This window comes from Equus quagga, chromosome 22, assembly GCF_021613505.1.
Source record: "Equus quagga isolate Etosha38 chromosome 22, UCLA_HA_Equagga_1.0, whole genome shotgun sequence".
NCBI classification, from domain to species: domain Eukaryota; kingdom Metazoa; phylum Chordata; class Mammalia; order Perissodactyla; family Equidae; genus Equus; species Equus quagga.
The window spans coordinates 376,545-399,424 of NC_060288.1; the positions used below are offsets into that span (position 1 = coordinate 376,545).

The 22,880-nt window shown below is 42.9% G+C and overlaps 1 protein-coding gene across 7 annotated transcripts in view; it reads right to left on the reverse strand.

Moving 5' to 3' along the window:
* The window catches only part of PSD3 (pleckstrin and Sec7 domain containing 3), a 643,022-nt gene that overhangs the window by 297,342 nt on the left and 322,800 nt on the right, over window positions 1–22,880 (reverse strand). The window lies entirely within an intron of this gene.

Genomic DNA, 22,880 nt, shown 5'->3' on the forward strand with positions numbered 1-22,880 from the left:
TGCTGGAGACTCGACAATAACCAAAACAGACAAAAATCCCTGCCCTGGTGGAGCTTACATTTTAGTGGGGAGACAGATAATAAGAAAAATATAAAGTATGCTAGTGACATAATTAGGGAAAAGAAAGAAAGCAGGCAAGGGGAATAAGAGGTTTTGTGGGGAAAGGAGTTAGAACTTTAGAGAAGGCAGCCAGGGAGCTCACTAGAAAGGAAGCTTTAGAGCCCCCAAGTGGGGGAGCTGGCCCTGGGACTATCTGGGGAACAGGCAATCCAGGAAGACGGAACAGCAACAGCAAAGGCCCAAGGTAGAAGCAGGCCTGGTGTGTTCAAAGAAGGGCAGAGCAGCCAATGTGGGTGAAGCAGAGTGAGCAGGACAAGGGGGGAGGAGATGAGGGAGCAGGGGACGGGGCGGAGACGGGCAGGTCACGCTGGGACTTGCAGGCGAAGGTTCTGATTTCAAGTAGAGCTACGGCTTCACAACGTGACCAAGAAACATGAAGTGCAAAAATTACCTACAGATCGGCACAGTCTTACCACGTGACCAGTGAAAGAACAGGGGTTTCCTGGAAAGGAAATAAGCTGACCCTCCCTTCCTCACCTCTTCTGCTCTCCCAAAGCACTTGTGTGCTTAGTAATGGAAACATCATTATTCAATCATTGTGTCCTGTGCTCTTCCAAAGGAAAAAAAAACCTAAATGGAGTTGGGGAAAATTTAAGTTTGTGCAAACCAAAGCTCAATTTTTAAAAAAATAATCACGTTCAATAAAACAGATCTAAGTCTTCAGTGGCTGACAGCCTACTTCAGTCAACGGCATTTCAAACATGTTTTGTGACCAGGCCCCATTTGTTCCTCAGTAACCTCCTTCAGTGTCTGAATATTCTACAAAGACCCAGAGGAAACGGCTGATCACACAAATGGCAACGGCAGACCACTCACAAGCAAGTGTAAACCAAACAGAAGGGAGAGGCCCTTGAGAAGGAACACAGGCTCAAAACACCACTTCCTGCACTCGGCTCTCTCAAAGACAGCCAGGCTCCTGCTCCTCATTCCAACCAGAAGCAGAACCACAGAGGCGTGCCGGTGTCCGGCCTTGGGAGGGCACCACTGCCTAGTGCTCTGATGGGCTGCTTCACTGGCCTCTGGCATTATCATTCTATCAGGACACAGACGGGAAAGACATCCAAAGTCAAAACACATTTTCTCCACTAACTTTTAGATATAAATCTAACTGTACTTCTAAAGGAAAATATTTTCTTAAGCATGAAAGAGGAAAAAGACCAAAAACAGTAGAGCATAGCTTTCCTTTTAAAAGATCCTTTGTCAAAAGGCAAATTTCCCTGGCTTCTCCAGCAACACTCTCGCAGAATTCTCTCTCCACCAAAGCACTTTGGGTTTACTTTTCCTCATACAACTCTTGGCCTTAAAAGCGGAGCTTCTGCTACAGGAAAGCACAGGGAGCAACGGGCTCTGGCTAGCCACAGAGGAGGCCCACTATGAGGAGAAGCACTTCTGCAAATGTAAGCAGGAACCAGGGATTACTCACCCAGAGAAGAACAAGAGCTGCCTAAGAAGGTTCTGCAGCTCCAACAGTTCTGGGACACACCGCTCACCACAGGTGTCACCCGCTCTAAGTCAACTCAACACTGAGCTCCAAGTACCAGCGCAGTTCCCCTGCACGTGTCTCACTCAGCACATGAAGCAGGACGCCAGCTTGGCTGCACTCTCCCATGACACAGTGATGACATGATTAGCTCCACACCGCATCTCCCTGCCTCCCACACAGCCTGTAGCAGTGGACCAACAGATGTGGCAGTCACTTAGCAATACTTCATGGTTATTCACCCACATCATTCACAGAGACAGACAATGCAGTGTCATCATTCCATAAAAACTTTTCTCGCTCTCCTCCCACATACTGTTAAACTCCACATCATAATTTACATTATTACATGAAGGAACAAAATACTAGCTCATGCTTAGTAGAAAGTAGTCATTCCAGGATCTTACTGCTGATCCCTTTGTCCTCTGGGTCTTGATCAAAACTACTCTGCAGTATTTCAAAGGAATGTGACTGCCAAGTGAATGAGCCAAAATAGCTTAGTGAGAAGTAGCTTCTGCCCGAGAATGTCCCACCACATCATGCTAAGAAGCTAAGCCTTATGTCCCCAAGCACTCCTGAGAAATAGGCTGGGGGGAGAGCTGGTGAGGGGGCTAAGTCAAAATGTCTCAAAACATTTGTGACAAACACACTGGCCTCCTGAGATGACCTGGGGGTTGGCATGTATTTTGCTAATGCTAAATGAACTAAATGAACCATAGTCAGTCTGCCCAGGCTGAGGTGAACATTTTAGTGGGATCCAAATGGACTCCACTTAATTACTCTCCACTACCATTCAAAGCATTCAGACAAAAATGATTCTTAATATGTAGTAAGCACTTTCAATGTTCCAGGCACTGTTCTGAGACTTTTACAGGCATTAGTACATTTAATCTTCATAACAACCCTATGAAGTAGGTATTATAAGCATGTCCACTTGACAGATGAGGAAACTGAGGCACAAGTGGGCAGTATACAGAGTTAGGATGTGTACCCAGGCAGTCCGACTTCAGATACCACACTGTGAACTACTGCTTATCACGCTCCACTGGGAGAGTCGGTGGTGCCAGCGCGATACAGCAAATTCACAAAAAGTGGCCCCAGATGTGGGAGGCACATGGTGAAGACATTCAGGAACAGCAGGATAAATACAGAAGATAAGTGAGTTGAATTTTTGTTTCAATTTAATCGTTACCTGTGAGAGTTGGGGCAAATCACTTCCTTGGTCTCAGTATATTCATTCATCTGCACAATTGTGTGTGTGTGTGTGTGTGTGTCTACCTCTAAAATTCTACAACAGTCTACTATACATGGTAAGGTTATTAGAATACTATGTGCTATTTAAAAAGTGATAAAACAATAACATAAGTAAGGGATAAAAAGCAAAAGAAGTCTTCTCATTTCTGTCGGGTAAAAATGAAGTTTACAACCGAAATTGCCTGGTAAAGCCCTGGCCAGCAGTGACAACTCATGCCTAAGGCAGTTAGGTAGTACCCACACTAACTGAACGGGTTAATAGACTGCCTACTTGTTACAGTTTGCTAATGTGTGTACCTGGTGCACGCATGCTCACAGAGAACATGGGAAAAGAGGGAGAAATACATTATGTATTCTTAGTCAGGACAACTCACTGAAGCAGCCCTTTGGGAGTGCTAGGGATGACCAAGGGAGCTAAGTATCAACTCATTCAAGCTTGTGACAACGCAGCTCCACTTTCAACCATCTGATAAAACATGGAGTTCTTTGTAACACTTTATTTTTTAAAATGTCTGTCCATTTAAACACACACACACACACACACACACACACAGAGTTTTAAAACCCACTAGCATGGAGGAATCACCCTTACATGCCATTAGGAGAAAGGGCTCCCTGGATCCCACGTGGAAATGGCGAGCCGAAGTGCAGGCCTTGTTAGAACTGGGTAAGAGGAAGGATGCTGGTGAGCGGCTGGGCTTTCCTGGTTTGCACTCAGCCAGCTGGTATCACCAGCTATGCCTGGGTGACTCAACTATGATGAAGACGGCCAACATTCCTTGAGTTCTTCAAGAGAGCCTTGTCTGCTGCTAACAGGAACGAAGCACTCTCAGAAAGTCTCAGAAGGAGCAGGGTAGAAAGTCTTCTACACTGAACCATACCACCTGCAGAGAATCTGACTCAGTAGATGAGGGTAAGAGAATGAATTTAAAAGCATAAACTAACAAAGGGTACCTGGTCCCTTCTTTTGTTTAATTAGAATCTAGTCTATTTGTAAGCAGAATACTCAAGACCAATGGAGGGGTAGGGAAGTCAGAGCTGATAAAGAAAACCTATCTACTAGTTACAGGCCCTTCCTCTGCTCTTTCCAAAGCTGACAATTAGATGGACTTCACCATCCTCCCATTTTAGCCAGTATTCAAATATCTTAGAATCTCATAAAGGAAGAAGAACCTGGAGCCTACTGCTAGACACACAATGAGACTTGAGTCTACTGACTGACGATCACACCAACTACCATTTAGCCAGAGCTCCTTGGGCCAAAACCATGGCTACTGTCTGTAGCATCACTGTGTGAATTCCCATAAACCCAAAGCAGCTCAAGACCGCACAGCTCCAAGGTTTATGCCTTTTACTAAGCCCTCCATGATGCAGAGACTGCTCAGAGGGAGTCTATTCGATAGAGGTAGTTTATTCTTGACAAAAAAATGCTCCCACCAGGGGCTTAAGTGGCAAAACTTTTTTGGTTCTCTTTCACAGCAATCTGGATGTTTCATTTAGTTTTGTGTTAAGATGAGTTGGATCTCACAAAAATTGTATGGTTTTACTAATATACAGAGTTTGTTAACAGTCAATGAGAGTTCTTCAGCAAAGGTTTTAGACACAAATATGTAATATCAGAGAAAGAGTGCACTGACTAAAGAAAGTCTGGTACAATGTTAAGGTTCAGAAGCCTTCCTCTGAGGTTCCCTTTTACGAGGACATGTGGAACCAGGCATGGATTTTTCTTGAGCAGAGACCCATAAATTTTCCTATTATTATAACTTTTATAATGAGATATTCAGTCCCTTGTTTTGTTCCTACTGTCAATGCACCATCTAGAAGACTGCATCTCTGCTATGATCATTAATAACAAATAAAAATGGGGCTGACTCGTTGGTGTAGGGGTTGAGTTCGGCACACTCTGCTTCGGTGGCCCAGGGCTCCCAGGTTCGGATTCCAGGTGTGCATCTCCGCTGGTCCTCAAGCTCTTCCTCCTCACTGCGGCAGTGACCCACATACAAAATAGAGGCAGCTCAGGGCCAATCTTCCTCACCAAAAATAAATAAGTAAAATAAAATTACCAGAAGGGTCATAGGGATTATTGAAAGTTACCATTCTAGATGAAAACGTTGCAGTATGAGGAATTAGAATCACCATACCTAAAAATCCTAGCAAGACATTATTTAAAGTTTTCTTTGTACAATAACGTAGTATAAGAGGCATTAGGAAATTCCTTCTCCCTGGAAAGATACCTGTAGAGAACTCTGTACTTGAGATTTGTAGTTCTTTCTCCTCTTCTAATGCAGTTTTGCAGTCCTCCCTTAGCACCTCTGACCAAAGGGCACCAAAAAAGGTACAAAGTATCAAGGAGAAGCAGAAAAGGAATGACTACCCAATGCTATCCTTGGTTTCTAATCTGAGCTTTAGGCTTAAAGGAAATAATATAAAAGGCATGGTGAAATAGAGGCATATTCAAGAATACCTCTTGAATGGCCTGATAATGACAATGATGACAGTGAAGATGGTGGTGGCAGCTGACATTTCGTGTTCACTGACTAGTTCCAGGCTCTGTGTTAAGCACTTCATAAGCGTTAGCTCAACTGATCCTAGTAAAACCTCTAGGAAGGAGGTATTATTGTGACCATTTTATAAAGGACAGAAAAGAGGGTTTTTTGCCCAAGGTAATGCTGTCAGGAAATGGCCAAGTTGGGCTATGAAGATAAATCTCCTGATAAAAAACCAGGTTCTTAACCCTCCACTCAATTCTACCCATTGTATAGTTAAGAGTTCTGGCCCTTTTTAAAAGGGGTCCAGCAGTTAGCCTGATGGGATTACAAATTTTAACATAATTATGGGACGACTTGCATTAATACACTTTAAACCCTATAAATTATCCATAATTATCTAAGAGCTGTATCCTCCCAGGGGAAAACTATAAGAGTTCTGGTAATTATTCTTAAAATATGAAGACATCACAGGAAGAAAGTAAAGGAAGTTTCCCCCTCTTCAGTCCCATGAGAATTCTAAAAAGGGTGGAATTTTCTACAAGTTGATCTCTACACTATTCTTTTTCATGCATATATAAATAATTTGAGGTAGACACATTTCTACTTTACATCAGAAACTTAAAAATTCTATTAATGTCTCTTAGGGGATCTAACACATTTCCTGTCTTCAATTCAAGGCCTTATGTGTAAACAACTTAAAGTTTACTTTACCCTGGCTAAATATAATAATGATCCTCCTCCTATCCACATATTTATAGCTCTTACTGTGCTGTGCCCTTGAACCCAAACCACATTGAGCCTGATCACTTCCAGTGAAAAGATACTTTGACACTAGAAAATCAAAATAGCACACACTGGATGTGTTTGCAATTTCAGCCTTAAATAGGATATACTGCTTTCTCATGGAAAAACAAGATTTATTACTAGAAAAGTTAGACGCACAAAAAACAATATCTTATAAGGGAAACTGTTCACTAAGCAGGGTTCCTTTGCAACAGAAGATTTTAATCAGGAGAAAAACAGAGCAAACTCTAGAATAATCTAGTCTGCATAGCATTTACTTTGAGTATAAAGAAAATGATGTCATTAGAGGGTTGGGATCTGAAACAACTGTTCCATACAAAACTGGTTACAATGACCAGTTCATTCCAAATTGGTGGGAAAAGCTTTGCATTCAAACCTAGGAATGTACAGCCATGGATGGCTCAACGCATGTCATAGGAGTTCACAAACTAGCCTAATTTTCTAAAATCTTGTTACTTAAATAGAATAAAGTTTTAACTTGAGGGTAAGTTGTTGTAAAGGGAAAAAAATCATGAGGTAAAAATACAATATTTAGTAAATTAGAATACTGCCTCAAAAGTATATAGTATATTTCACTATCACCATTCTGATTTGAGATTATATTACTGGTAGAAACTTGGCAGATCTACAAGATACTATCCTGAAGAGGATGGGCAGAGGAGAGGCTGTCACATCAGTGGCATCCTACAATGACACTTTCTACAAAAGTTCCTTCAGAAGGTATATCTAATTCAATCTTTAATCAAGTTGGTGTAGATACAGCAGACTGCTTTCTTCAGACAAGTTTTCATAAAACTGAGTGCAACAGAAGATAAATATTACTTCTGCACTAGTCAACCACGGGTGGATTCTGATACTTCACACATACTGGGTGGGACAACTCCACCCCTGGCCCACAGCCTAGCTCCTACAGATGGATTCTCAGCCTTTTGCCAGAGCTGGCCCCATGGTTGTGAGGCCCTGAGACCTCCCAAGAAGACCTGGGTGCCTCAGGAAGAGACACTGCTGACTCAGGAGACAGCCAGGCCCCACCCTGAGGCAGCCAAGCGAAGCCAGGCAGGGGACTGAGCAGCAGCAGGCAGCAGTGCTGACGTTTCAAACACTGCACTGGCTGTGGCTCAAATGGAAGTGAGGCACTTTCTCTCTCATGTTGGGATGTTTCTGGCAATAGCCTTTTGGGGCGGGGTATGCCTGTTTTGTTCAACCTAAATTTCCCAGTAAAATATTTTGTTAGTAAAAATGTTTTTCTCCTTTAAAAAAAGAAATTACTTTCAAAGGATTGGGTTATGAAACCTATATTGCTTAGCAACTGAGGAGCCTCAGAATGACCCATAAATTTACCAGGACCCCACAGAGAAGGTGGGGCCTACGGACTAGGCAGTTTACTGTTCCATTAAAAGGTGGCAACTGACATTCTTTGGCTGTTTCAGGTGGATACTTTTTGGTTCCTTCATTTTTAAGCTTTACAAAATGCACAGCTATGCAATTTCCATGGTGAATTCAAATTCATAGCCAGGATGCGATACACCAGCTTCCCAAGGTCAAGATGCCAGAAAAATGGAAGGCCAAACCCACCTTTTACCAATTTACTTCTTAGGTTTACTCTTCATTACCTTCTAAACTGCTGGCCACATCCTCACCTCCAATCCTGAAGCGCACTTACACACCTGGCATTTAAATAGGTATTGATCTACTTGTTACGAGGTTTACCCAAGGTAAATATCTGAGACCCCACTCTTTGGAATTAGCAAGAAGTGTCAAATCTTAATGAAGAGCATCATCCACTTACATTGCATCTGGAAGGGTCTACAGCAGAGAGAACTCCTGTAACACATGGTCATACACTGGGCTCTTCGGCCAATCACACACAAATCTGCATTCCTATTACCAGCCATTGCCTTTGAGGACAAGGGGTCCTGAAATTCCTCAGGTGAATTATTTCAAGGAGGAGAATTATCTCCCATGGGTCTCTCCAGTTGGCTCCGCTGATGTGTCCCCCAAGTTACTCACCAGACACACAAGTTCCAGCAGCCAGTAACTGTCTCTTGCTATTTAGGCCAGTCCTAAGCCTTCTGATTTGCCAGCTGTAGAGACAGTTTTTAACTGTCTCTTCGTTTATCTTTTAGCAGCAAAATCCTAAGGAAACACAAATGCTTCCCTATCATTCCCTCACCTTGAAATGCAGTCTTGTCCTGGGAAAGCCAGACTAAAATGTCCACACATGATAGACGTGTTCCTCTATTCAACAAGCATTAGATAAAGAACTTAAGAAACCAGGGTGGATGAAAGGTACTGAGAACTGAACCACAACAATGCAAACATCTCCCACACAGCCTGGCAAAAGGACCCTCTCCTGCCCTGAAGGGATTACTGCCTCCAGCTAAAAGAATATTCACTCTCCACTTCTCCTGATGGCAGCTCCATTTCAGGTGCCATGGCATCCTTTTTCTCTCTCCCCTCAGGTTCTCACAGCTCCCATAACAAGAGATCTGAGACAAGGAAGCCCTGATCAAAGATGATTAGTTCTGGATGACTACAAAACAGCAATGTCAAGGTCAGTGGATTACGGGCAGGACAACTTGATACTCATTCTTAACATCCTGTCACCCTTAAAAGGTTTTCATTACATTTAGGTCTCAGAAACCAGTAGGTCAATAAGATGATGGATACAGCAAGGTAAAGACAGAAAAAGGAAGACAGTCACCATCTCCACATACAAAAAAGTCTTTTAGTCCAACCCCTTTGTTTTACACACAAGGAATCTGAGGGCACAAGACAGGAAGCGACTCTTCCCAGGTCTCACAGTCAGCAGCATAGCTGGGCCACTGAGGGTGCTCAGGGCTTCAGTTCCCTGTGCTCGCCTACTGAAAAGCAGAGCCTCAAGACACAAGGGAGTGGCTTACTTGAGAATACTCTGAGCACAGAAACTATATTGCCTCCCCACTTCTGATTATAGGCTGTCGGCATGCCAGGAGCATTCAAGAACAGATGGGACAAATGACTTCACAAAGAGGTGGGATAAGGTCCAGTGACACTAAACACTAGACAGCTACACTGTCCCTGCTTCTCCAAAGCACAGACAGTTCACCCACCTAAACCCGTTAAGAGGAATAAGCCAGTCCTTTCAATAATCCATTAAGAAGAACAAACATTAAATAATCCATACAGCATTTTGTAGTCTACGTAACACTTTCACATGCTTTATTTTATTTCACTCTCACAATGGTCTTATTTTCCAAGCAAAGAAACTGAGGACCAAAGCAGCCTTGTCCGAACTCACAGCTGGTAAGCGGCAAGGCTGAAGCTGAGACCACATCTTCCATTTCCATTTCCAGTGCACCCTCTTACACTACCTCCACCCAATGTTGTTAATGACAAAAAGCCAAACACAACAGTAGAATAAAGGGCTGACTGAACCATACCCTCAGGGCGGCTAAACAATGCCTAAAATCCTTGCTGGAACCCAGTGCAGGCTCTGCCTCCCCAGAATTTCAGGACTGAGCATTTTCAGAGCAGGTTCAGACCCAGGTGCCTGCTGAGAAAACCCCAATGCCTAACTACCCTGTGTGAACTCTGTCCTGATCACATGAACCACGACAGTGTGCTAGGGCTGGACCTGTCAAGTGCATTCACTCTTGGTGACACATTCAGCTGTGCAGGCAGGTTCCCTTCAAGGGAGCTCCCAAACATTCCAAACACTGCGCTGTGGAGCTGGAGGGAGGGACCGAGCTGCACAGGGAGCTGGCAAATCAGACAGAACTTTCCATACCACATTTGTACTTTTGTACCAGTAAGGCAGTTTAAAATTGGTTCCCAAAGAACTGCACAGACCATGCCTTGCAAGAACACACGAGAAACCATCAGGAGGTTCCTTCTGGGAAGTGGGACCAAAGGACTTCGATCTGAATATTTACCATTGGCACATATTACTTTTGTATTTTTGAAAACTAGTTCAGAATTAAATTTAAAAGCTGTAAGGATTATGGACGGCACTGGAAAGTTATGGAGGGGAAAAGAGAAAGAGCACTAGATGAAGTAAACTAGTAACAAAAAAATTCTTTTAAATCAAACAAAAGCTCTAGAAACATGGATCTAGCCAGGAGTCCTTACAAAGAAAAACAGGGGAAAAGAGACTCACTTACAAATTGTATGAATTTTCCCTTCCCAGTAACAAAAGATAACGAAGCAATTTTTAGAGGAACAAAAAGTTTGTTAGTACTTACTCTGTGCTAGGCATTTTCACATATTTTATCTCATTTAATCTCCTCAATAACCATGGAAAAAAGGTATTATCCACAAATTACAGTCCAGGAAACAGGAGCTAAGCAGCTTCACACAGCTGCACAGCCAGCTATGATATAAAGATAGAAAGGGCCAAGCTAGAAACACAGATGGACCTGTAAGAGCAGCCACTGCTGCACAGCAAAGGGCCGTCTGCACCATGGAAAGAACACAGAAAGGCTCCCAGGTTCTGACAATGTTTCAGGTTTATTCCTGCTGGGGGCCGTGTGCCGCCTGTGAGGGACACGTGGGTGTGATGCTGTTCCCCATAGTCAAAGCCGAAGAAAACGACACGTTCTTGACAGCACGTGAGCAGAAAGATGTTCGCATCAAGTGCTGATGAATTTGCACTAATCCACCCATTTTTCCCTCGCTGCCCTCCTTGCCATCAAAAGCTAGATTTGAGAAATGACTGACGAGGGAGGGCGCCGGGCAGAGGGCACTGTGAAGGCGCTACCGGGAACCCTGCCACAAAGAAGGCCTGACAGGATCACAGTGTGAGCATACCCACAACTCCAAATTCATGGCCCCCTTTCTCTGAGGTCTAAGTCCTCTCACAAGCCTACGTAAAGAAGAACAATTCAAACATAAGAGCCAAGGTGTATTAATATTTACTGAGCTTTTACGAATGCAGGAGAAACTGCGCTAAATGCTCTCCACACACGGCACCTCCATTACTACTCACAACCACTGCCCCCTGTGTTAGGTACCACCATCATCCCTACTTCACATATGCAGAAACTGAAGTTCAAGAGGGACTATGCAACTCACTAGCGGTCAAATTGTACAGAGAGGTAACACCCAAGCCCATGGGCCTGTAACTCCTAAGTCCAGGCTCATAACCACTATGCTTCATGCTTCTCACAAAGCGTGTTTCACGCCCTTTTTTCAAGCATTCTCTTTGTCCTTTATTATTAAAGCTATAAATCAAAACATTCAATTAGAAAAAGGCAACATTTTTATACTAATGGGCTACATAAGATGAACGACATCATAAAATATTGGAAACATGAACTTAAAATTATGAACTTAAAATCTGTAATCAAAGCAAGAAACACCAACTTGCCCAATACACATCCACAAACACACCTGTTATAATCAGCTGGCTACCCCGGATGTTCAGGCACTGAGTTCTTGCAGGCTCTTGAGTACTCAGGAAACCTTTAACCCCAAGCATCTCAAGAAAGGACGTGGGATCAATGCGCTGGGTTTGTGTGCCTTCTTTACCAGCTCTGCCCTTACTTATGCCCTGCGCTGGTCCGCACCTGCTGAACGGGAAAACAGGACAGGACCTTCCCAGAGACAAACTGAAGCTGAAAATCCCTCGGATCCAAGAAAAAACCCCCCATGCCTTTTTTCCTTTGATAACTGGCTAGCCTTTGAAGTTTCAAACCTAATGCCAAATTCGAAGACAAATCACGTTTCTATACTAACAGCATAGTCAACTTTCCCTCTAGAGACACAGCAAAACATGAACAGCAGCCTTGTGCAGTTGTCAGCAGGGACCCCACTAAAAGACAAGCTCAAATTCAGGACCTTCTGGTGCCCTGGCAAAGTTTCACAAAAGGAGCTGAAAACACCCGGCAGTCTAGGAGCTACGTCTACGAGCAGCAAGCTCTGTCAAACGATGTCAGAGAGCAGTACAACTCTGCTGAGGGAAAAATCTTATCCTGCCCAACCACTACAGACCCTGCAACAAGTACGTCCTCTTCATTTTTGTCATCCTTATTTAGAAAACAATATATATAAATTACCATTGCCTAAGTTTCTAAGACTTTCTTGAAATGTTTTTCATTTGAAACATAGTTTAAAATCCAAGGAATTTTCTGTAACTACAATTATACATAATCCAGCTCTGCCTAGGACCAGACAAAGAAAATAAACTGAATTCCAGTTACCTCCATCAGCAAACAGTCTGCCCATAAGTTTGTCACGAATACAAAGAGCATTCTCCCGCTCCGTCTGTTCAGCAAACATGCATCTTCTGCAAAGACTCTTTTAATGGACTTCTGCTTCTGTTAAGAGTACAAACTGCTACACACAGACTCTGCAGTGACATTCTCCCGGAAGGCCACTATGTCCCTCAGGGGCTGAGGGACAAGAACTTAAAAGAAATCGAAGGAGCACCTCCCCCTCTGCCGCCTCCCCTCTCAACAGGCAGCTTCCCTCCAAGAGATCTGCTTCAAAAGTCCAGATCCAGTGAAGTCACACATGACCTCACAAACCTCCAGCTTAACTCTTTAGAAGCCAGGCGGCAAGCTGACAGCAGGGAGAAAGGACAACTGTCTTACTTTATTTGGAGCGGCTACTGCTTATGGGAGAGAGAGAAGTTCGTCCAACATCACTAAAAAAAGAAAATAATTTCAGCATTGTTTTCCTTTAATAGCACTAAGGTTTTTGAAGTACTATTTTGAAAAATCATCATTTCCTACAGCACACACATTCTGGCCCTAAAGGAATGACTGAAGTAGGCAACAAAATTTATCTAATTCATTTAAATTATATAAAATTCAGCTGCGTTAGATTCACAGACTTATGTGATTTATGTTTTTCTATTTTCATTTCTAGTTTTATTTCTGTTTTTCTGCTATCATTGATGTGAAAATATTCATTTGCCCTGTTGTTCAAACCCTGCTTCAGACAAGCAGAAGTGGACAGGCAACACTCCCAGCTGTGGGACACAGGCAACAATGCACAGACCAGTCCTGAGAAACTGGGAACCACAGGAGCTGGGCGGTCTGAGAGCAAGGACAGCACCAGACCTAACCAATGGATGACAGAGTCCGCAACAGTACCCCCAAAGAAAAAGGAGACTGGCTTACTTCATTGTCTATCCTAGGCTTTTTCTTTAGGCTCCTGCTATTTTTGTTGGGACATGGGAATTAGAAGGACCAGGAGGTAAAATAACTAATAATTACTTTATAAAGAGAAGTAGATAGAATTATATACTTTCAACATGTAATATGCCCTTTCAAGAATGCCTTGGTTCATCCAGAAAATGATTATAACTTACTGTCCAGCAATTTTATTCCTAAATATATATCTAGCATAGAGAAATTCTCCCACATGTGCAAGAGCCACAAATTAGAATGCTCACTGCCATTGTGAACATTACCTCGTATGTTCACATCATATGAGGTAACAAAAATATAAGACAGCCAAAATGTTCATAAATAGGAAAATGGAGAAATAAGTTATACATATATTCATGCAATGAATACTATACAGAAAATTAATAAATTAGGGCTTTGTGAATCAGTAAGAATGAATTTGAAATGAGCAAAAAAAAGCAAGTTACTAAAGGAAACAAGATAGCATTTATATAAAGTTCAAAAACATGTGAAAGAATGCTATCTATTGCTCATGGATGCACACCTGTATAGGAATGAGAAATACCCCCAGGTGATGGTTACCTTTAGGAAGAGAAAGAGAGGAATGGGACCAGGGGGGCATTCACAGGAGGTGGCAATTCATTTTAACGTTTTATTTCTTAAATTGGCTGGTGAGATCATGGGTGTTTATTATTTTCTACACTTTTTGGTATGCCTAAAATGTTTCCGAAGCTGTCAAAAGTCAACTGCGTAATGGCTCCCTCTTTGAGTGTAGCAGCACCTGTGCAGTCTAGAAGATTAACAGAACAGGGGGCCAAGAGCTCTATCATTCCCTCAGCCCCAACGCTCAAGTCCCCAAATCCAAGCCGCTGTCACTAATTCTGCCTCAGTTTGCCCCCATGTGGAAAGTCACCCTGCCCCCCAGTGCCACGACCATTCACATACATCCACCTCATCCTTCAAAGCCCACTGCAAAAAGCACTGCTCCCATGAGCGCCACGACACCCCACTGGCAGTGGCTCCGGCCCGGCACTTCCCTGCGGGGCTCTCCAGGCTCTGTGCTGGAGACACTTGTGAAGCCGTCTTTCCTGCCCTCTCCTTGGGAGACAGCTAGCACCCAGTCTCGAGCAGCTGCTGATTAAGTCCTTCATTCAACGAAAACGCAGTACCCACTGTGTGCTGGACCCTATCACAGAGGCTCTCTGAGACTCCGAACTAAAGACTTGAGAAGGTCGCTGCCTAACAGGAGGGACAGGCCCGTACCTGACAAGGTGTCATCTTATACGATGAATCCTAAAATAGTCGTTAAATGTCAGGTGTGAATAATGAACTTTTCTGCTTGTGTTTCACAATAATAATTATTCAATACCTCTTATTTTCTCTATAATGACTTTATATTACTACTCTTGACTAGAATATGTCACCTTCTTTGTGTTGATGTGGAGCTGCTAGAGTAATTACAAAGACAATAAAACAAACCATCATTAAAACTCCCAGCTTCAAGGAATCTAAGGCTCTTAGAATTATTATTACAGATATGCAGCATCCTACGTCGATTTGACCACAGTTCATTCATACCGAGTGACTCTGAAGAAGTTTTAAAGACAAGAATTCAAGCAGTGTTATTACTGATAATAAGAGGCAACATTTTCTGGGTACTCATCAAATGGCAATAAATTATCATCCCTTTTCCCAGATAAGGAAGTTGAGGTTTAGAGAGAGAATTCACCAAAATTTGAACCAAAGCAGACTGACTTAAGAACCCACACTCCTCACTAGGAAACCATACTGTTTCCTAGCAGGAAAATGGACCAACCCCTGTATTTCCGGAGTAGGGATGGGTACCGCCTAGGATCGCTACACCAAAGGTGACACAAGAAATCACATCGAGGTTCACAGCCAGGGCCACTCACTTCTGCAGACCTCTGCTAGGAGACTTCTCTCTGCCACTGGTACAATGACCTCGAACAGGTTTGCTCCCCTAGGAAGAAGGACTGCACCACTCAGCTTTATATTCTGCCTCTGTACAGCTTCCAGTGTTCTCAAACTTTAAAGTGCTTGTGAATCACCTGGGAATTTGTTAAAATACATTTTGGTTGAATAGGTCAGGGGTGAGCTCCAAGATGAGAGGCCGACAACCTAGGCTGACATCAGAGTCACCTGGGAAGCTCTCAAGGCCCTCACTGTCTGGGTGCCACCCTAGACCAACAGAATCCAGGCAGTGAGACTGGGGAGCCCCAATTTTAAAGACCTCCCCCTGTAAATCTAATGTGCAGGCAAGTTAGAGAACCCTGTTCTAGGGCTTTCCTACTTCAGTTTGGTCCATAGATGACTATTCTAGACCAGTACTTCTCAAACTTCAATGCATATTTAAATCACCTGGATACTGTCTTAAAATGTAGATTCTAATTTAGTAGGTCAAGGGCGGGGCCTGAGATTCTGCACTTCTAACAAGCTCCCACATCAACGCTGCTGAGTAGCAAGATGGTGAGCAGCAAGATTAAAAACCTCAATAGTTCTGGGGCTGGCCCCATGGCCGAGTGGTTAAGTTCGCGCGCTCCGCTGCAGGCAGCCCAGTGTTTCGTTGGTTCGAATCCTGGGGGTGGACATAGCACTGCTCATCGAACCACGCTGAGGCAGCGTCCCACATGCCACAACTAGAAGGAGCCACAGCCAAGAATATACAACTACGTACCGGGGGGCTTTGGTGAGAAAAACAAATAAAATAAAAAATCTTAAAAAAAAAAAAAAACCTTAGTAGCTCAGTGAGTATAATTTAGAAGGCTTCCCTTTCATAATTCTACATTCAGAGACCAGCAGAATACCGGCAGATGGGGTTCAGGTACAAGCATAGGAAACAGCACAGGAGGTGTGTGGATTATGAAATCAAAGCATTTATCTATAAACACTGGCTTAGATGGAGCTTAATATTAATCCTCATTAGCATTCGTGAGAAAAATTACATTCCCCTTGCCTTGCGCCATGGCCGCTCAGGTACTAAACATTAAGGCTCTGCTAGAGCCCGAGCCAGTTTCATACAGACTCTATTTCAGTTTAGAGAAAGCTTATGAGATTCAGAGGAGAAAAAGAAAAACAAGAGTAAAGCACTGGAAACATACCCATTTGGGGTTCTGATCAATTAGTACCCCTATGTAAAATACCTTCAAAGAACTATTTATTTGGAGAAGGTTTCCATCTTTTTCCTTCCCCAAATCACAGATCAATTCTTTCTCATCCAGTGTTGCAAATCTTGTGTTAAGTGACCTCTGCTGAGAGGAAATGTTAGTTTCCTTTAAAAGTTAAATAATACACCGATATATGAATAAAAAGATTGCTGTATCATCCCAATCAGTTAAAATATTAACCACCAATCCTGTTTTTGTTTAGAGCTATGATCCTTCTTGTAATAACATATACGCCTATGTCTTTTATCATCTGAAACCTTACAATCTGGTCTTTGATAAAAGATATCCACTTAACCAGCACCTTACAGTACTCTTCACAGCACTATCCACCAATCTCCAGGGCATTACTTTGTTTTAAGGTTTAAACTACAGAATTGGAATGTTTCTGAGAATCCGTATTTCAAATCCAGGACCATTTGCTGAAGTCATCACCAGTTAATACAAGAGGCACCCAACAAACAGGGAGAGCTCCAAATCACCAGAGCCAGGGCCAGCCCCTGAGAGGAAGTGGAGGAACACCTGTGGACCAGCGCACTCAGCTTGCACCTAGGCTCCCTGACAAGCAAGCCACTGTCAAGGAAGGGAGGCAAGCACAGAGCGTGCCGGGAAACTCACCTTAGAGGGCACAGTTTCTACAAAGATGGAATTAGAAAGACACACAAGCTGCACCAAGTGCTCTCATGTGCACACGTCTCACCCCGGCCTCAGCCCACTCCTCACCCCTCAAGGCTCACTCTCGCTCACAGCTGCAAGCTTCACTCTAAATGGTGACTCCAGATCTCTCCAGCCGACCTTCACTCCCACTTTCCCACAGCATTTCCGCATGAAGGACCCTCACTCTGCTCAAATTTAACCTGCTTAAACTGACCCACTGCTATGCTCCCTGACAAACCTGCTGCTCTCCCCAACTCCCGTTCATTGTTTCTTGATTAGGTAAGTCATCCACGCTTGAAATCTCATAATCATTTTGACTCTGCCCTTGTATCCTACATTCAAACATTCACCAAATCCTTGTATCTTTTTTCTTTACCAGTCTTTTTCTTATCTATCTTCTTATGTTCCCTAGACTATTATTCAGACCACAGCAAAACTCATGATAGGTTTAAAATGAATATCCACAAACTAGCACTTAGCAAATTCTTATAACAAAACTGTAAATCAGGTGGGAAGGTTATTTCCATTTTACCAATAAGGAATCAGGGGTTCCTTAAAGTCAAACAACCTATCCAAGATCAGGGAGCCGATAAAGAGGATGACTTCCCCTTCCATCTTCTGATCCCAGATCCCTGTATTTACGCTACCCTACCACAGCGCACTGTACTTTATGAGAAGAATCGATATCTCGGGAAATCCAGTAATAGGGGTTTCAGATAGCTTAGGGCTGGGAGGATGGTGCGGCAGTTCAGAGGCTGATCCAGGACTTCAGCAGATGGTGGGGAGGCATGATGACTTTCTTCGGGTTACTATTGTCATCGGTATTATTATGAACTTTCACTTATTTAGCTCTTACTATGTACCAGGCATTGTTAATCCACTTGATTTTCCTTTCTTGGTTTTTTTCACTTGATTAATCTTATTTGCTTCTCCCTCCTTTACCCAAGAGGTATTACACTTGGAAAGTTGCCAAGTTTTCCGTAATTTAGTCAAGATCACACACCTAGTAAGTAACTGCAGCAGGATACGATCCCAGACAGGACTGGCTCTGAAACCTAGTAGAGCCGTGACCCCTCATCACTGAGCAGGCTCTTTTACAGTACAAAGGAAAGGTCACCATTTACCACTGCTTCAGGAAGCCAGAAAGAGAAAAGTGAGAACCTATTTTCTACAGAACAAGTTTTAAAACTTAAAGGAAAAGGACTAACGAGATTTCCAGAGCAACAGCAACTGCGAGGTGGCAGAGCTTTCCGCTGGTGACAGGAAAAGCAGGGGTTCATGATCAAAACCTTTTCCTCTGTCATCAGCTTAACTCTTATCACATTATTTGAATTTATTTTAACATTTATACATGATATTAAAATGCCTGCAGGTTTTAAATTGAGATGTCAAAAAAATTTTTGATATCACATTTCAATAAATTTCTGTAAGTGTTAATCTTGTTTCATGTGACTTCTTCCTAGACAGAAAGACACTAAAGGAAGGGAAAAACTGAAGAAGAAAAAGGATACTTCTAAATGCCAGCATCCATTTGCAAAGGGGGGAACCAGCAGGAAGGCAGAGCACAACAGCAGTCAGGCTCAGGGGCCCCACAGCTGAAGCGCCCTCCTCAGGCACAGCAGCTGCACACAGATGCAGTCCACCTCTGCAGCGTACTCCTCCAACCCTGAGCAGTATCATCAGAAAGAAAAACTAGCAAGCTGAGACATAAAATATATCTATTACACTACAAAGGTAATTTTAAAAAGCAGTTTCTATATTTCTGAAAACCGAAATAGAAGCTCCTGCCATGTTACTGTACTTGCTTCACCTCTTTTCCTATCTGTCCAGACCCAAGCTCAACAGAAACGGACAACACTCAGCTCTGCTAATGCCATCACGACAACACTTGTGCCTTACGGTCTCAGGTCGGGACTTACTGAGGGGAGTTGCAGCCATTAGCTGATGGGCCGGCGAGGGAGAAGCACCCAGACACAAAGGAACCCATTGGAACGTGTCTAACTGTAAGTCTCTAATTATCCTTTCTAATTTTGGAGCCATGTGACTGGACTTCACACAGCACCGCTGACCCTGTCAGCCTGAGTGCTATGTAGCTGGACCACAAAGGGTGGGATGCTACTCTTGCTCCTTCATTAAGATATTGTGTTACACTCAGCATGAGCTATTTCCTGACAGACAGAGCACCCAGCACCTGAGAGAACTTAACTATTCCTGTCCAGATTTATAGCATCTTAAGAGGTTTTTTCACCATACGGAGTGATCTATTTGGTATCACAAAGGTGTATAATCCTTTAAAAGACAAACAGTGAGTACACGTGCTCTTAAAACGTCCTTTCCAACCTGATTCTAGAATATTACAGATTTGAAGTATTTTCTTGTTTAAGTGCAGAGAGTAACAGGGAAGACCAATCTCCCTCTGGCCCTCAAGCACAGCTAAATCTAAGACTGGAGGGTGTTCTGAGAGAGCACCAGGGTTTGCCAAGGTGCTTCGACATCCTCATCACCCTTCCCTGAAGCAGCACACAAAAGAGAACAGCGTCAGCCTGCATTCGAAAGAAATCACTGCCAAAGATTGCCAAAGAAATAACCTTCATGACAAAGTAAAGGCACATATTGAAATAGAAAAGGATTTTAAAAAATACTAGGTAATGCCAAACAAATATATTTTTGTTTTGGAAACCAAAAATCAATGGGCTCTGGAGCCTGACTGCTTGGGCTCAAATCCTAGGTGTGCCACTTACCATCTGTGTGACATTTGCAAGTTACTCAGCTGCTCTGTGCCTCAGTTTCCTTATCTGGAAAATGAGAGCATTAATAGTTCTTTCCTCCTAGCTTATTATGAGAATTAAGCACCATGTGTTTATTAAATAAATAAAACCTATGGGACACATAAGATATAAAATTGTGTTTAGTGACCACCTGAAGTAATCTTACAGTATTTTCTACTGGCTGACAACTAACGTTTCATACATTAAAATCAGTACCTCAACAGGACAGAATTAATTTTCTTGGTTCATGTCCAGCTAGAATCAAAGACACATTATCAGGGAGACAGACTTCCTGGTCTCGCTGTCCCCTTTCCTTTGTGCCCTCCTTAGAGTTCACTTTATCCAGTACAGTCAGACCCCTTAGTCCAGTGCCAAGGAGCCAGGAGAGGCCAGTAAGTAGAGCTGGAGCACTAGGCACATGTGCTTGTTTTGCCACTTTCCTTGGTAAGTATCACAACATTTATTAATACAGCTGGAATTTCTTTTCCTTGAATCCTAACACTCTGGCCCTGAGTGCCTGACTGAGGGAATTCAATCGTGTGCACTGCTATGTCAATGCCTCTGTATCTACCTCCTTACCTCTGCAGAGGATGTTTTAATGCAGAACTTTTCAAACAGTTTCTCATTGATTACTTTAAAAATTTATGGAGACACGTTTATTAACAATCTGGTAAATTTGTTCTCAAGTTGAACACACTCACCACCAACAACAACAACAACCAGCCTTATAATTATCAACTCAGACTTCTGGCTCTACAGCCATGTAGCATAAGACAAATTAGTTCAAAAGAAAGAAAAAAGATATGAGACATGGCAGCCTAGAATGGTAAATGTACCTGGTCTAGGAGTCAAGCAATTTGAATTCTGGTGTAGGATCTGTCACCAGGTAAATCCACCCCACCAAACTGGGACTCAGATTCTTTACTCTAAAACAAGATTATCTATAGCCCCCTTCAAGCTGGAACATGTCATAATTCTTCAACCTACAGTTCCTCTGATGCTGCAACTTCTCCAAAGCACCAAGAAGGCAGAGGAGGAGAAAAATATGAAAGTTATTCCAGTTTCTTTAAAATTTCCTAGGATCATTGAGCCTGCCCTATTTTTTTTAACCCCGAATAGAGAGATATACCACAAAACAAAACCTTCTCCACCTATAACCACTCATTATCTTATGCCAACTCAAAGAACACAAACGAGGTGGCCCACCACACCGCTCTGCCCAAGTCACTGGCAGTGCTCAGGAAAGCTGGAATGACCGCCGGGCAGGAACCACGTGCAAGTGTGCCAGAGCTGCGTGAGGAGTCCAGATGGCTCATCTCTAAGATGCTTCTCATTTGGTACTAGAATTCGGTCTTATCACTGGACAAGATCTCATGGTTTAACAATGCAGGTGATGCAACTAAAACTTTATCTTGAGACAGCCTGAAGTATACTACTGTCTAAATCTGAGATGCTAAAATACTATAACTTAACCCAATACTCTATTTTAACTATCTAACTCTGCCCTACTAATGACTGGCTCTCATACTGGCCCCAGTAATGACTACTTCCTATTTCTAAGTGAGCAAACCATATATTTGATAAACCTTTCACCCAGTTCCTTCCTGCTCTAATTTGCTGATGCTCACCTTTTGTCTTTATTTACTCGCCCTCCCTGTGGCTCCCGGAGCAAAGCCTCCCAGCCCAAAAAGCCTCAGCTCCCCATGCTATTTTGGGTCTGTAATAAAAACAGCTTCTACTCACCCCAGAAAGTTGGCTTGGAATTTCAAGGAAATCATCTGCATACCTGTGCTATATATATGTATACCTGTATGCTATCACAATTTACAGTTATCAGAGATGATAGTGAAACAAAAGGACTAAAGTGGCCCCTCCACTGAGAGATGCCCCCTCTCAGGGATCCTCCCTCGGAGATACCCTCCCTCTCAGGGACATCTTCCCCTTGGAGAAACCTGTTCTCTCAGCAACACCTCCCTCTCAGGGATACGAGAAGTCTAAACGTGGGCTTAGCCAACCAGTTCTGATTCACACATTTACTCAAGCTCCTACTTTGTACAAGGCACCGTGCTAGGCGCTTTAATCAACTCTTTAAATCTCACAGCCACACAGCATACTGAATATCATTAACCCCGTTTTGCAAATAAAGAAAGCAATTTTCAGAGAGACTAAGTGGCTTGACAAGTAATTTAGACCGAGATCTTCTGCTTTTGAGACCTGTGTTCTTTACATTATCTCACTGTGACCTAAGAAGATGACCAACGTCCAAGGCCCATTTCACATGGAAATGGAGAGCTACGAAGTTACAATGTGTCAGTTCTCAATGTGCTCATCCAATGAATTATGAACCTATAAACTGGTTATAAAAAATGCTTAATACAGGACAGACTGCTCATAGAGAGGTTCACTGGGAACTTGTAATATGAATACTGACTTTTAAAAAAAAGCACTGACATTTTTTCATACAGCTTTAAAATAGTTTATACCCATTTAACCTCCCCTCCACCTCCTTCCCCAACACACCCACTGACACACTTTAATTCAGGAAATATATATCAAAACTAAATCATAAAATCGCTAAGGAGTTTAGCATTCTCTGCCCACGGATGGAGATGCTAAAGGACAGGTAAAAGACTGAAGGATGATGAGCAAGAAGAAATGAAATGCTGGATAATCCATAAATAAACAGGGAATTACTAAATGACAGGTATGGCACACATGACCTGTATAATCTGTCATTTTATCTCCCAGGTAGACTTAAATCCTAAGGTAGAGTGAGAAGATGAACATTTATAGCTTTGACCAAGGCATCAGCTCTAACAAGCACCCATGTAATCAGATCCTTCTCTCACTATCTCAGGAACAGGAGGACTCCCGGAAGAACGGCACCTCACACAGCAAAGGACTGGAACAGGCTTGGGAACCATCAGATTCAATACCCTCAATTTACACTTAAGGCATCTCTGGCCTAATGAAACAACATGCTCCGAGTCATCAACAACGTCAGTGCCAGGACG